Source organism: Podarcis gaigeae (assembly GCF_964106915.1).
Source record: "Podarcis gaigeae genome assembly, chromosome: 4".
NCBI lineage: Eukaryota > Metazoa > Chordata > Lepidosauria > Squamata > Lacertidae > Podarcis > Podarcis gaigeae.
In genome coordinates, this window is record NC_139677.1 from 9,780,555 (window position 1) to 9,795,068 (window position 14,514).

At 45.1% G+C, this 14,514-nt stretch overlaps 1 protein-coding gene across 1 annotated transcript in view; it reads left to right on the plus strand.

Moving 5' to 3' along the window:
- KLF5 (KLF transcription factor 5) overlaps positions 1–14,514 on the plus strand; it is a 189,483-nt gene that overhangs the window by 144,908 nt on the left and 30,061 nt on the right. The gene's annotated exons all lie outside the window — the stretch shown is intronic.

Here is a 14,514-nt window from a genome sequence, read left to right on the forward strand (position 1 = left end):
AAACTATCTACAGTATCCCTCTGCTGGCTCAGGGTGAGAACTTCAGCACACAACAGTTTTTTCTGTTTTAGCAGCACCGAAGTGACCTCCTTGGGGTGCAAGCCTGGGTAGTGCCTATGGAGGTCCGAGGTTGCCCAGACAACAGCACCCCCCCCCCAGCCTTGCCGATGTGGTTCCAAGGAAAGCAGAGCAATATGTTGGCACCAGCTTGGCTGTAGGAATTGCGGGAATAAGGTATACGGGATGTCATCTGACTGTCTTAGGGACGTCACTCCAGATTTGTGTAGCCTTAGCCCTTTCTTCTCCTGAAGATGTCCCAGAAGGTAGTGGGTACAAAACAAATAATTTAAAAAGCACTACAAAGCCATCATTAAAATGATTTGCCGAATTATTGGCCAAATCCATACTTTCTTTGCTATTCTGATTCTGCATGCATGTTAAAAAATATGCTTGCTTTCTTACTTGGGAAAGGCTGACATTTGAACAGGCTCCAGCAGAAGGGAAGAAAGACAGAAGGGCCACTCCATCAGTTCTGCTGAGAAACCAGCTCCATTTGACTCCCCCTTTTTCTGAACGGTTTTGATCCCTGCTGGTTGTTAGCAGAACTTTGTGGTTGGTGTCTGAGTTAGGTCCCCCCCCTTCCCTGTTCTCTCCTCATTCCCTTTTGCTCTTGTGTCATATCATGTCATTGATTCATTTACCTTATTAAATTTACAAATCCCCTTTACTCATGAAGGTGCCCAGGACAACAAAATACATCAAATAAATAACAGATGTGCTTTGCCTGCACTAATGTTGCAAGCGCTTATCAGAGTCATGTTTTTCATGTTTCCAACCTGAAATTCAGTTTTCCACATATCTGCAGCAATTTGCAATTTTATTTTTTTTTAAAAATTCCTTGTAATTCTTCAGTGTTCGAGTGTGCATTTTTCCCAACAAACCAATTTTTGAAAGTGGATTTGATGAATGCACACATTTTTTTGCAAACCATTTCTCCTAATGTATGCCTGCTATTTTGTATTTGTATGCTCTTGCCCCCAGTGCATTCATTTTTATGTGCATATTTTACCTAATGTCTGCATTTTTGTAAACACTGGTTGGTAGGAAAACTGCATGGCAAAATTTGGATACGTGTGGATTTTGAAGGCCGGCTTGTGTTTCAGTTCTCATACTGTTTTGGAAGAGCAAATGTCCCTAGTGCAGGATAGTGATAAGAAATTACTCTCTGTAACCAAAACTCCTGGTACAATTTCTTAAAATTTGACGTCAGCTCAGTATCATTTTGTAGCGCAATTAGTTGTTCCTTCACTGCCCAACTTCCTCAGTATCTGAAAATGGATTCTTCAGCCATTCTGGAATTAGCATCAAAAGACGACGATCAGCTATATCTTTATCCAGCATATCCAGTTGGTTGCAAAAAAACTTGAAGATCATTATCTTGCATCTCACCATTTTCATCTAGCTACGACGAGCTCACAGCAGCTTATATTGCGCTTGAATAGAGTCAACTTTTCAATAAACACAGAGACGACAGATTTGGCCTTAATAAGATTGATCTCATTTCCTTGCAACTGCTAACTGAAGTGTGCAAGTAGTTCTGATAAATAAGCAATGGCATGTTTGAGTTCATCACTGAGCAAAGCATTAATGTCTCTTTTGTTACAGGAAAAATCCGAGGGCTCCCTTGGACAAAACAAAGACACCAACCAGGATAACTTGGAGCAAAACAGCAGCCTGTAGGCTTGGCCTTTATTGAACTGTTGCAACAGGGTATTCCCCTCACGTGCAGGAGAGAATAGTGTGCAAGGTCTTATAAAAACTTTTGAAATTCCCCTCCTCTAGATCAAGCCCACCCCCAGAAACATCATGCATACATTACAGAAAGGAGGGGTTGAGGGAGGAGTTGGTGGTAACCTGAGTGTCTTGTCACCTGGCTGGTTCCTCCCTTCCCCCCTCCCCATGAGTCACCTCCAGGAGACAAAGGGGAGTTTGCAGTTTCCTGCCCCCAGAGGGAAGATCTGATCATTGTCCTTTGTTTCAGTCCATGCTGAATCCACTCCCATTTGAAGAAGAAGAAGAAGAGTTTGGATTTGATATCCCGCCTTTCACTCCCTTTAAGGAGTCTCAAAGCGGCTAACATTCTCCTTTCCCTTCCTCCCCCACAACAAACACTCTGTGAGGTGAGTGGGGCTGAGAGACTTCAGAGAAGTGTGACTGGCCCAAGGTCACCCAGCAGCTGCATGTGGAGGAGCGGAGACGCGAACCCGGCTCACCAGATTACGTGACTACCACTCTTAACCACTACACCACACTGGTTCTTTGTGATCTTGATTGTCTTCTGTCTGGGATCATCAGGGTTGGCATGGGCAGGGCTCCTGTGGATGTGCTGAGACGGTGAAGGGATTATGGCTGACCAGGACTAAGTCACCCCCCTTTGTTAGTTCTTGTCATATGGAGTAAAATAAAAAATGGAACAGTGCAAATCCGATGTATGGTTGATTTTCTATGAATTTATAACAGAAATGTGGTGTATGTAGTGTGTGTGTGTGTGTGTGTGTGTGTGTGTGTGTGTGTGTGTGTGTGAAGTTTATTACAAACAGAATGATTGGGGTGGGGGGGTTCCTGCTACACTTTAAAAAAAACAACAACCCTCCACAACAGTATTAAGAAGGCTGCAAAAGTGTCTCACACAGTTGTCTTTTCGATTGCTGATAAACTTCAGTGTGAAGCAGCAGTTGTTCACAGTCTTCATCAGTTCCCAGAGTAGTTGATCATTGAGAGCAGGGGCTTTAATTTTATTTACCGCAGTAATGACAATGTGCAGGCGACTGCCGCCAGATGTTGGCGGTGTATGATACTGCGAAATGGCAAAGACATATGGCACTGCTTTTTTTCAAGAAAGCAGCACACCCATGGTAGCGACCAGTCGTTGACAGTGCGCTCTCAGTTGCTCAAGGGAGTTGGTTAGTTTTCAATAAATCAATAAAGGTAAAGGGACCCCTGACCATTAGGTCCAGTTGTGGATGACTCTGGGGTTGCGGCGCTCATCTCACTTTGCTGGCCAAGGGAGTTGGCGTACAGCTTCTGGGTCATGTTGCCAGCCATGACTAAGCCGCTTCTGGCGATCCAGAGCAACGCACAGAAACGCCGTTTACCTTCCCGCTGGAGCGGTACCTATTTATCTACTTGCACCTTGACGTGCTTTTGAACTGCTAGGTTGGCAGGAGCTGGGACCGAGCAACGGGAGTTCACCCTGTCGCGGGGATTTGAACCGCCAACCTTCTGATCAGCAAGTCCTAAGCTCTGTGGTTTAACCCACAGCGCCACCTGCGTCCCTTTTCAATAAATCAATAGCTACTAGCAATAACTGGCTATCTTATGACAACTCAGAATCATAAATACAAAGAAGTACGACTAAAGGAAATAGCTTTGAAAGTGACAAGAGCAGCACATCTTTAACTATGAAGCAAGGAAGGTTGTTTCGCTCTAGGCTCTCGCCTGGTCAATCATAAATAAGCGAACGATGTGCTCGGAGGGGCCCACATCCAGTCCCCCTGCCACCCCCTTGCCTCTTTTTTTTAAAAAAATAATATTTAATAAAGTTTTGAAAGTTACAAAAGAAAAAGAAAGAGAATTAAACATAACAAAACAATACAATACAATACAATACAAAAACAAAAATACTACATAAACATAACAAAAACAAAACAAAAACATTTAAGAAAACACATCCAATACTTTCAATATTTTTATCTTTCATTTACTTGTTTCAGCGACTTTCTCACACCTCCCTTTTTGTATTCCACTTCAATTAATTGTTTCAGCAAATCCTTTCCATTTTCCTCAATTTTCTGTCCTATAATTTATCTTAACACATTCTAACCTTATTTTCCCCTTTAATCCATTTACAATCTATTGTACTTAATTCTTTATGGCATTTCTGCTAAAGCCATGTAACTTCATTCCAACATCTTTCTAACATTCATTAATTTTACAATATTTCTGTAAGTAATCTTTAAATTTCTTCCAATCTTCTTCCACCGACTCTTCTCCCTGGTCTCGGATTCTGCCAGTCATTTCCGCCAATTCCATGTAGTCCATCAACTTCATCTGCCATTCTTCGCCACCCCTTGCCTCTTAGTGCCCCCCCTTGCCTCTTAGTGCCCCCCTAGGTAACCCTACAGCCCCCCGGGGGGCAGTAGCACCCACTTTGGTAACCACTGCACTATAGTAACTGTTATGGTGTAGCAAGAGTTCCTTCTCCACCCCCCAAAATATATATATAAGGCAGCTTCATATGTTCAGTGACAATGTGGCTACAGTAGCTTAGGGGAACTATAACCACAAATGGAGCTAGAAATCAGGAACTTTGTGGTTTCATGTCTTGCCTCTGCCATGAACTCAGAAATATGCCACTGTCTCTCAACTTGCTTACCCACCTGCAAGAATGGGAAATAAAAATACAAGCCTACCTTACAGCACCGTTGTTAAGGTTTGCAGCAGTATGTCATGTCCTTGGAGCACATGCAGGTTCTGTTGTTAGCTGTTATTGTTCTTGCTATTATTATGATGATTGTTCACTTTAAAATATTTTAATAAAGATTTTCTTTGTTTACAAAAGTATGTCTGTTGTCTCTTTCTTCAGGTTGTGTTTTCTACAAATCAGATACATTTGCGTGTCGAGGTCCCCAGGTCCACCCCAATAACTCACACATCACACAGAATTTTTGTTTAAGGTTTTTGGCATAATTTTGGCCACAACTTTATTAAAATACAAATTTGTGAGTGGTTGCTTAGGCATTGGTTGCGACTATCTGCCCCCACCATGGGGGACAGACTGACATTCCGCACGATGCGAAAGTCAGAATGGGGGAATACACTTGGGGGTTACGCGGAGCAGGGAACCTGCCCTCACCCCAAATGCAACCAGGAGCTCATTGCTATGGCCCGAGCCCCCTTGACAGAGTGGACAAGCAATAGTTAGCCCCTGATTCCTTTAACGGAATCCCTTGCAGCAGCAGCATTAGAGGGGCAGGCACAGCCAATCCATGCCCCTCAACCAACCAAACCATAAACCAATGCCTAACCGCAACCTTACAAGTTGTGACGATTTGCTACGCAGTAGGCAAAAACCAACTGGCCCCAGCCAATCAGCAAGATGGACAAAATTCCTACCAGGCCCCCGCTCCAAAGCAGACGACCCCATGACAGGCACAGCAAGGTCAAAGCGGACAACCCTATTCTAGGGAGGGAGGGACGGGCAATCCGCTGCACGGGCGAAAAGAGGAAGCCCTAGCCTCGTGCAAGGAGTTTTAGCATTTCTGGCTGTCAATCAATAAATGGCAACATTAATTTCTTCCTAACAACAAGGGAAGCCCCAATCGCATCAGTGGCCAATGATCAGTTAGCCCGCCCCCAACTTTGGAGTGTCCTGGCGGCCCCCACCGCAACACATGCTCTCCATGAAGGAGAACATGCTTTGTCATGAGACATTGGTGTTAGATTGGGAAGAAAAGGGGGGAGAGGGCAGTAGGGTGGTAAAGCTTATATTCTACTTACTGTATGTGTGGGGTTTTGTGTCAGCATCACTTGGGTTGGTTCTCTTTCTACAGTCATACCTCTGGTTACAGACAATTCAGGTTGTATTTTTTTGGGTTACGGATGCGCCGAAATCCGGAAGTACCAGAACAGGTTACTTCCGGGGTTTGGCGCATGCACAGAAGTGCTAAATTGCGCTTTGCACATGCACAGAAGTGCCGAATCGCAACCTACGTGTGCGCAGACGCGCTGCTGTGGGTTGCAAACATGCCTCCCGCATGGATTACGTTCGCAACCAGAGCGTCCACTGTATTTGCTTGTCATATTTTCTTGGTAGTAAGAGAGGTTGGGGTGGCCTGATGGTTTGTTGTCTTTGGTTGGCTGCAGTGAGGTTTGTTTGTGTGTAGGGGGGGTGAGTTGGGTCAAGTTAGCTATATTGATTTATATGCTGTTGCTGGATTCTTCTTGTTGTCTTGTTGGGCTGTGTATGTGATAAAGGGGAGCAATATTGGAGTGAAGCCATCTTCTTCGATTTGTCCCCGTGTCAGTTTCAGTTTATTGGTTAGTTTTTCTAATACATTGGTACCTCAGGTTACATACGCTTCAGGTTAAATATGCTTCAGGTTACAGACTCCGCTAACCCAGAAATAGTACCTCAGGTTAAGAACTTTGCTTCAGGATGAGAATAGAAATTGTGCTCTGGCGCCACGGCAGCAGCAGGAGGCCCCATTAGCTAAAGTGGTGCTTCAGGTTAAGAACAGTTTCAGGTTAAGAACGGACCTCCGGAACAAATTAAGTATTTAACCCGAGGTACCACTGTAAGGCTGTTTCCCATACTATTTGATACCATTGGTCCATGCTTTCTCCTGACAGGTCTCTCCAGTGTCTGGCTATGATGTTTCTGGCTGCTGAGAGTAGGTGGGTTATGAGCTCTTTATAGTGTGAGTGGTCATTGTTGTCTTGGAAGATGTTCAGTAGGCCCAGTTCTGGGGTGACGTCTAATTATTATTCACTTGGTGACAAGCAAAGTAGTGATGTAGTAAAGTCAATCTGCTGGTATAATTACCCACTATCATTCGACCCCAATCTTTGAAGATCTGGCGCAAGCTTTAGAAACCATCGAAACACAGCTTGGAGGCAAAGGAGCATTTTGGCTCAGATCTTAATATATGATGCTGGACCGTGGTACCATTTTACAACATCAGTGTCTTGTGACAATCCTGTGAAAATAGGAATGCTCAGTCTGTTGGGGGGGGGACCATATTATGCTTACTTTTTCAATAAGTGAGGCAGTTTTAATTTAAAGTGTCGAGTGCAGGAAACGACTGGAGGCATTTTCACACAGGGGTTTGTGGTAGCGTTATTCTGCTTTCCCAAAACAGGAAGGCAAATGGTTCACATTTAATTCCTGATCCAACACTTTCTGGTTTTCTGAAGCACATGAGCACAGCCTATTGAAGTTAGCAGCAACTGGACTGACCGGCCTGCTTCTACTGTTAGAATGTCTAGCACAGGGGTGTCCAAACATTTTTTTTCAAAGAGGGCCAGATTTGATGAAGTGAACATGCATGAGGGCCGACTGAAGTTGTTTGTTGACCTTTTTTTAAGGATTGAATTAGGTGACCTTTTTAAAGGATTTCCCCCCAAAGTTGTTGAACCCCAGGAAGGAACTGCCTGTGGGGGGCAGGTTAAACCCAACCAGCAGGCCGGATTAGGCCCCCGGGCCAGACTTTGGACACTCCTGGTCTAGCATGTACATTGATCAGCTTTGCAATTATATCCACAAAATCTACTAGTCCACAATTTTTAACTAGACCAGCTGTTCATGCATACCATTTGTGGCACACAAACACTCCAGTCTATCTATCTATCTATCTATCTATCTATCTATCTATCTATCTATCTATCCATCTATCTATCATCTACCTACCGTATTTTTCGCCCTATAGGACACACTTTTTCCCCTCCAAAAATGAAGGGGAAATCTGTGTGCGTCCTATGGGGCGAATGCAGGCTTTCGCTGAAGCCTGGAGAGCGAGAGGGGTTGGTGCGCACCAACCCCTCTCGCTCTCCAGGCTTTGCGCACCTCTCCGCAAGCAGCGGGAGCGCTCCCGCTGCTTGCAGAGAGTTGCCTGCACGCTGAAGCCTGCACGCGCTGAGCTCAGTGCATCCAGGCTTTGTGGACCTCTCTGCAAGCAGCGGGAGCCCAGCGCTGGGCTCCCGCTGCTTGCGGAGAGTTGCCTGCATGCTGAAGCCTGCCCGCGCTGAGCTCAGCGCGTCTAGACTTCGCGGACCTCTCAGCAAGCAGCAGGAGCCAGCACTGGGCTCCCACGGCTTGCAGAGAGCTGCCTGTTTGGGGACTGGGGTCGGGGGAAGCTCGGGCTTCCCCCACCCCAGCCCCGCGCCTGGGGAAAAATTTTTTCCCCCTTTATTTCCCCCCCAAAAAACTAGGTGCGCCTTATGAGACGGTGCGTCCTATAGGGCGAAAAATACAGTATCTATCTATATCTATCTATCATCTATCTATCTATCATCTATCTATCATCTATCTATCTATCTATCTATCTATCTATCTATCTATCTATATCTATCATCTATCATCTATCATCTATCTATCATCTATCTATCTATCTATCTATCTATCTATCTATCTATCTATCATCTATCTATCTATCTATCATCTATCTATCTATCTATCTATCTATCTATCTATCTATCTAGAAAATGAACTTGTAATATCTGGGTTTGAAGATTGAAAAAATACCGGTTTATGAAAGATAGAATGTCTGGATCTTAATGAGTGAAGACTATACTGGGCTACAGGACAGAGAGCTGAAAGTCCTTTTTATCTTTCTTGAATCTCTTTTCTCCCTCCTCTTCGGTTTTCTCTCTCCTTTCTGCCCTTTCTTCTCCTTTCTGCCCTTGTTCTTTTTCATATTATTGGTTCTCGAACATTTAGTTGACAAACAAATTGGCTCCCGGATGCCAAAAACCCAGAAGTAGGTGTTCTGGTTTTTGAACGTTTTTGGAAGCTGAACATCTGACACAGCTTCTGCTTGAGTGCAGGAAGTTCCTGCAGCCAATCAGAAGCCGTGCCTTGGTTTTCGAATGTTTCGGGAGTCAAACGGACTACCAGAATGAATTAAGTTTGTGAACCAAAGTACCACAGTAATATAAAAAAAATACGTTGCAGTGGGTTTGCATTTCTGTATATCGTTGACTAAGTATCAATAATTAGATAGATAGATCAATAGATAGATAGATAGATAGATAGATAGATAGATAGATAGATAGATACGTAGATAGATGATGGATAGATAATTTAGTTGTGGGCTGCCACAAGGCACTCTTTCGCCCCGCAGTGCTGTTTGACATCTATATTCAGCTGTTGGGAGCAGGAGAGGCTGTGCGCAAGGGAAACCAGTGCCTGGGGACAGGTGGAGGACTGGATGAGGGCCAATAGACTTGAAGCTGGATCCTGCCCAGGCAGAGACATTGTAGGGGAGTGGCTCCAGGCCTGAGAACTGGGGGGGGGGGTTGCTACCTGTTACCTTGCACTCCCTCTGAAGAACAGGTATACAAATACACCATCTTTGCCCACTGAGACCCAGATGGCACCCACAGCAAAAAGTGCTGATTGTCAACTTGACTTGTGCATCCACACCACCCTTTGCTAGACAAGGGTAGCTTTTTCACTGACAACCTCGTGTTTGGACTACTGCCATGTGCTCTGCATGGGGCTTTCCTTCCAGCTGGTTTGAAGGCCACAGCTCATGCGGAATAACATCGCCCAAGTGGTGAGAAGTGACCCAAAGCAGGTACGCATCACGCCAGTATTTACACTGGCTGTCTTTTAGGTACCTAGCCAGTTTTAACGTTCTTTTAAAAGGTAAAGGGACCCCTGACCATTAGGTCCAGTCGTGACCGACTCTGGGGTTGCGGTGCTCATCTCGCTTTATAGGCCGAGGGAGCCGGCGTTTGTCCGCAGACAGCTTCCGGGTCACGTGGCCAGCATGACTAAGCCGCTTCTGGCAAACCAGAGCAGCACATGGAAACGTCGTTTTACCTTCCCACTGGAGCGGTATCTATCTACTTGCACTTTGATGTGCTTTAGAACTGCTAGGTTGGCAGGAGCAGGGACCGAGCAATGGGAGATCACCCTGTCATGGGGATTCAAACCACCGACCTTCTGATCAGAAAGCCCTAGGCTCCGTGGTTTAACCCACAGTGCCACCCTTGCATATAAAACCCTAAGCAACTCTGGACCAAGTTAACGGACAAGCAGACTTCTCCATTGCCCAGTAAAGGCATTAAGACAAACAAAGAGTTAATCTTACTGTGGTCTGATGATTATCGGCTTGTGGTGAGACAGAGGTGGGCTTTTTCACTGGAGGTGCCAGTGTTCAGCATTCCCTGCTAAAATATGAGAGGCCCCCATCTATATTGGCATTCCGCCAGCTTTTGAAGACAAACCTGTTTGCCCAGGCATTCCTTTGATCTCCTGACCCGAGTCTCCCATTTTAATATCTGTGTTCTTTTTAATGAGATTGTTTTACTGTGTCTTTTAATGATAGTGTACGTTGAATTAGTCTTTTATCTTCACCTGGTTGTGCAGCAGGTTTCTGCTTTTGTAAACCACTTAGGAGCCATGTAGGCATTAAGCGGTATAAAAATTAATTAATAAAGGCCAAGAGCCTTCTCCATACAAACTTCACAAACCATTGTGTGCTTAGAGTCCTCTAGGCAACACTATTTGCCAGTCAAGTGGCTATGTAAAAGACTCTCCCAGTTGAGAAAAGAGATGGTCTATCACACTATCATCCAGAGCCCATGTCATTCCTGGATCTGTTGGTGTTACTTTTGATACATCATCATCACGCCCTCTTTTCATTCAAGTGGAGGCATGTGGCAATGGAGATCTATAGGTCTGTATACCATACCCTCCAACATTTATCTGATGTAAATAGGGACATCCTATTCCATACTCAATAATAATAATAATAATAATAATAATAGCAATAATAATAAAAATAGCAATAATAATAATAATAATAATAAAGGTAAAGGGACCCCTGACCATTAGGTCCAGTCGTGACTGACTCTGGGGTTGCGGTGCTCATCTTGCTTTATTGGCCGAGGGAGCCGGCGTACAGTTTCCGGGTCATGTGGCCAGCATGACTAAGCCACTTCTGGCAAACCAGACCAGCGCACGGAAACGCCGTTTACCTTCCCGCTGGAGTGGTACCTATTTATCTACTTGCACCTTGATGTGCTTTTGAACTGCTAGGTTGGCAGGAGCAGGGACTGAGCAACGGGAGCTCACTCCGTCTCGGGGATTCGAACCACCAACCTTCTGATCGGCAAGTCCTAGGCTCTGTGGTTTAACCCACAGCGCCACCACCCGCGTTCCGTATAATAATAATAATAATAATAATTTATTATTTATACCCTGCCCACAATACAGCATTAAATATCAAAAACATCCCTAAACAGGGCTGCCTTCAGATGTCTTTAAAAATAAGATAGCTGCTTATTTCCTTGACATCTGATGGGAGGACATCTGATGAAAATAGAGACGTCCTGAAGAAAGGCATTATATGCTGGGATCAAAATCAGAAACCAGGACAGCTTCTGTAAATCTGGGACTGTCCTTGGAAAACAGGGGCACTTGGAGGGTCTGGTATACCCAAATTGATTAACTGGATAGGTAATACAGGGTGGGACTTCCTGGCGTGGCAGAAATTTCAGCAGCTCACAAGGAACACAATGCCCACTCCAGCCCCTTGGGACAGCCCTGGTTTAGGGCAGTCTGCGTTCTTAATTGCTTACATCCAGGGGAAAAGAGGGAGACCCTGGTGTCTCACTTATTCCTCCTTTGCCTCCCGGTGGCTTTTACAGAACTCAGTAGGGAGGACAATGTAGGGCAAAACTAGATTGAGTTGGTTCTGCCTGCCACTGACATCTGTCAGTGGCCTCTCTGCCTTCCACCCTACCAGTCTCAATGGATACCAGCCACCACTATGTTTGTGGGAGCACTTACTGTTATGTACTGAAGTTCTCACCCTGGGCCAGGAGGGGGATACTGTAGATAGTTATGCAAATAAGGGATCGAAAGTGACGTTCAGTGATTGGATAGTTTTAGAAAATTGTTACAGTTACGTTGTACTGGAGCTCTATATAAGCAGGCTGACTGAACCCTTCAGTTCAGTTCTGTTCTGGCCTGTGAATAAACAAGAGCTGTCTGAAGAATCGCTGTGTCGTCTGATATGTTCACCCACAACTTAACACTTACCCCTCTCCATTTCCCACAGGCCAGGACAGAACTGAACTGAAGGGTTCAGTCAGCCTGCTTATATAGAGCTCCAGTACAATGTAACTGTAACGATTTTCTAAAACTGTCCAATCACTGAACGTCACTTTCAATCCCTTATTTGCATAACTGTCTACAGTATCCCCCTGCTGGCCCAGGGCGAGAACTTCAGTACATAACAGAAATGGCTTGAGTGTAAACGGTCATCTGAAGCCGCAAAGGTCAAAGGTGCTTTGGGGGTGACTCAAATGGCAGGCAGGTAAAAGGTGAAGTGTATCATCTCCGTTGCTCCTCTCTTTTCAGTTGCACCCGATCCAAGAGGACCCACGGGGCGACAGTTACAAGCGTTTGCACGTAACATGTAGCTAAGCTCTGTGAGAATTTGCCTTTTGCTCGGGCGGCTGTCCAAATTACAGGTTTCGGTGCAGAATTTAATTGAGCACTTAAGAGGCGAAGGTGACACTTCTGGAAATAGCTTCAAATCCTCGGTCCTGAGCAGAAAAGCAATAATGAGGCAAAGGTGTGGACTTCTCCCCCTCCTCACCGCAAGTGGCCAGAGGCAAATATGGGCGTTCACTTGCTTGTTTGATGGTGGAAGGCAGGGTGTGTCTCCGTCACAGGTACGTTTGCTTGTCGCTTTATGGTGCTTCGGTCGCAGAGAGACGAATGTGTCATCGTGACAGCACTTCCTGCGAATGTGTGACTGAGGCAAATCCTACGTATATTTATTCTTTCCAGATTTATTAATGAAAATGTTTCCATCCCACCTTGCATCAATTAACCCGAGGGCGAGGTACGTATTTCACAAAGCAGCCGCTAACGCGATGAAACAGAGCTGCATAAAATCACAACTGTCAAGAATAAAACCAACAGCTGGGCAGATGCCACACCGGGGTATAATTATCATGGCCCAAATGCCAGTATAAGAAGCCTGGTTTAAATTTGGCACCCCCAAAAAATCCACCATTGGGGAAAACGGACCTCTCCCACGTCCACATGAAATAGTTAGCTCCCCAAGGAGGGCTGTTGAGGAGAACCCCCTTCCCGCCCTGGCAGATCTTAATGGGCAGGACATTAAGGTTTTGGGTCCCAAGCCATTTAATCCAGCATTAACTTGCATTTCCTGACTCTGGCTTCCTCCCTCCCCCCCTGTTGCCTGCCCTCCCAATGTGGTCTCAGGGGTTCAGGGCTCCCCGGCAGTCTCTTCCTCAAGTTAGGCTAAGTAAAACCTACTTACCCTTAACTCATACTGCAACAAAATGTTACAGTATGGAGTTCAAGATTCCAGCTATTCCATTCCATTCTTGCCCATCCTGGTTTTACACAAACACCCCCCCCCCGAATTAGTTAATATTCTGATTAACTAACTTTCCCCCCTTAAGATTTTTTGTTCTCCAAACCATGTACTTTCAGACCATCCTATATATATATATATATATATATATATATATATATATATACACGCATCCTCAGAAACTGTAGATGGGTTGTTTCAGCAGAATGGCTGTTCTTCTGAGAAGCACCTAAGTCTCCATGAACACATCCTTCATATTTGGTTGGGGGGGGGGCGAGCAGGGGAGCGCATTATTTATATTTGGCTGTGTGTACCTGGATATAAAAACAAGAATCAGCCTGATAGATGTTTCTTTCTCGTGGCGCAAGATAAGAGGCAATGGGAAGAAGTGAAAGAGCAAGTACAGGCTAGATGTACATGTTCATTCTGTACAGGTTATTCAAGACCGTAGAGAAATGATTAATTGTCTTGGTGAGAAAGGAATTATATTTTTTCTTCCTGATTCTTACAGCCTCCTCAGGTATCTGCCCTTCTCATCTCAGCCATCACTTAGCTCTGCTATGCATTCTGGAAGATTCTTCCTCCCACAGAATATTTTAATGTTTGTGGAGTGTTTATTCTCTCTTCCCTCCCTCCCTCCCTCCCTCCCTGAGACAATTAATGTACTTTTACGTGCCAGGATCGCACTCCTCGCTCGTGAGATCTGACTGGCGAAGCCATGTGATCACTCTTGACAAAGGGAGGATCTCCGAAAAGCAGGCAGCCTCCCTCCCCTAGAGTAAATTCCTGTCTAAATAATCTTGTCTATACAGGTGTTGAGACGAGATGTTCTCAGATGAGAAAGGGGGAAATGACACACCGACTCACGTGGGAGCTGTTGAGACATACCGCAAGTTCGCTCTATAAAGGTTAGCGAGAGGAACAGGTCCGCTGTGTTTGGCTCCACGGCCACTGGTGCTTATTAAATCAGCACACAACAGCAAGCGCACTTACTTAGGCTGTGAACACATGGCCTGCTTAAAATGCAGTTGGGTTGTTCTTTTTCTCAATTCGGATCAAAGCTGGTTTGGAGAAAAATGCATCAAAAGGCAGCATTTCACAACGAATGACGGGGTAGATATGGGCTGCGGTTGCACACACCACTTCCCAAACTACGCCAGATGCAGGGTAAATGTGTGTGTGTGTGTGTGTGTGTGTGTACACAGCTTTATTCCACTGTTGTGATTTGCAATGTTTTGCCTTGCTATAGAAATCTCAAACGTTTGCTTAGGAAAGTGCCAAATTCTTTCCTTTGGTATTCATGAACACAGCATGCCAAATCCCTTCTCTTTGACACAGCTAGCCTTGCCCGTTGGCATGTTGAATGTACACA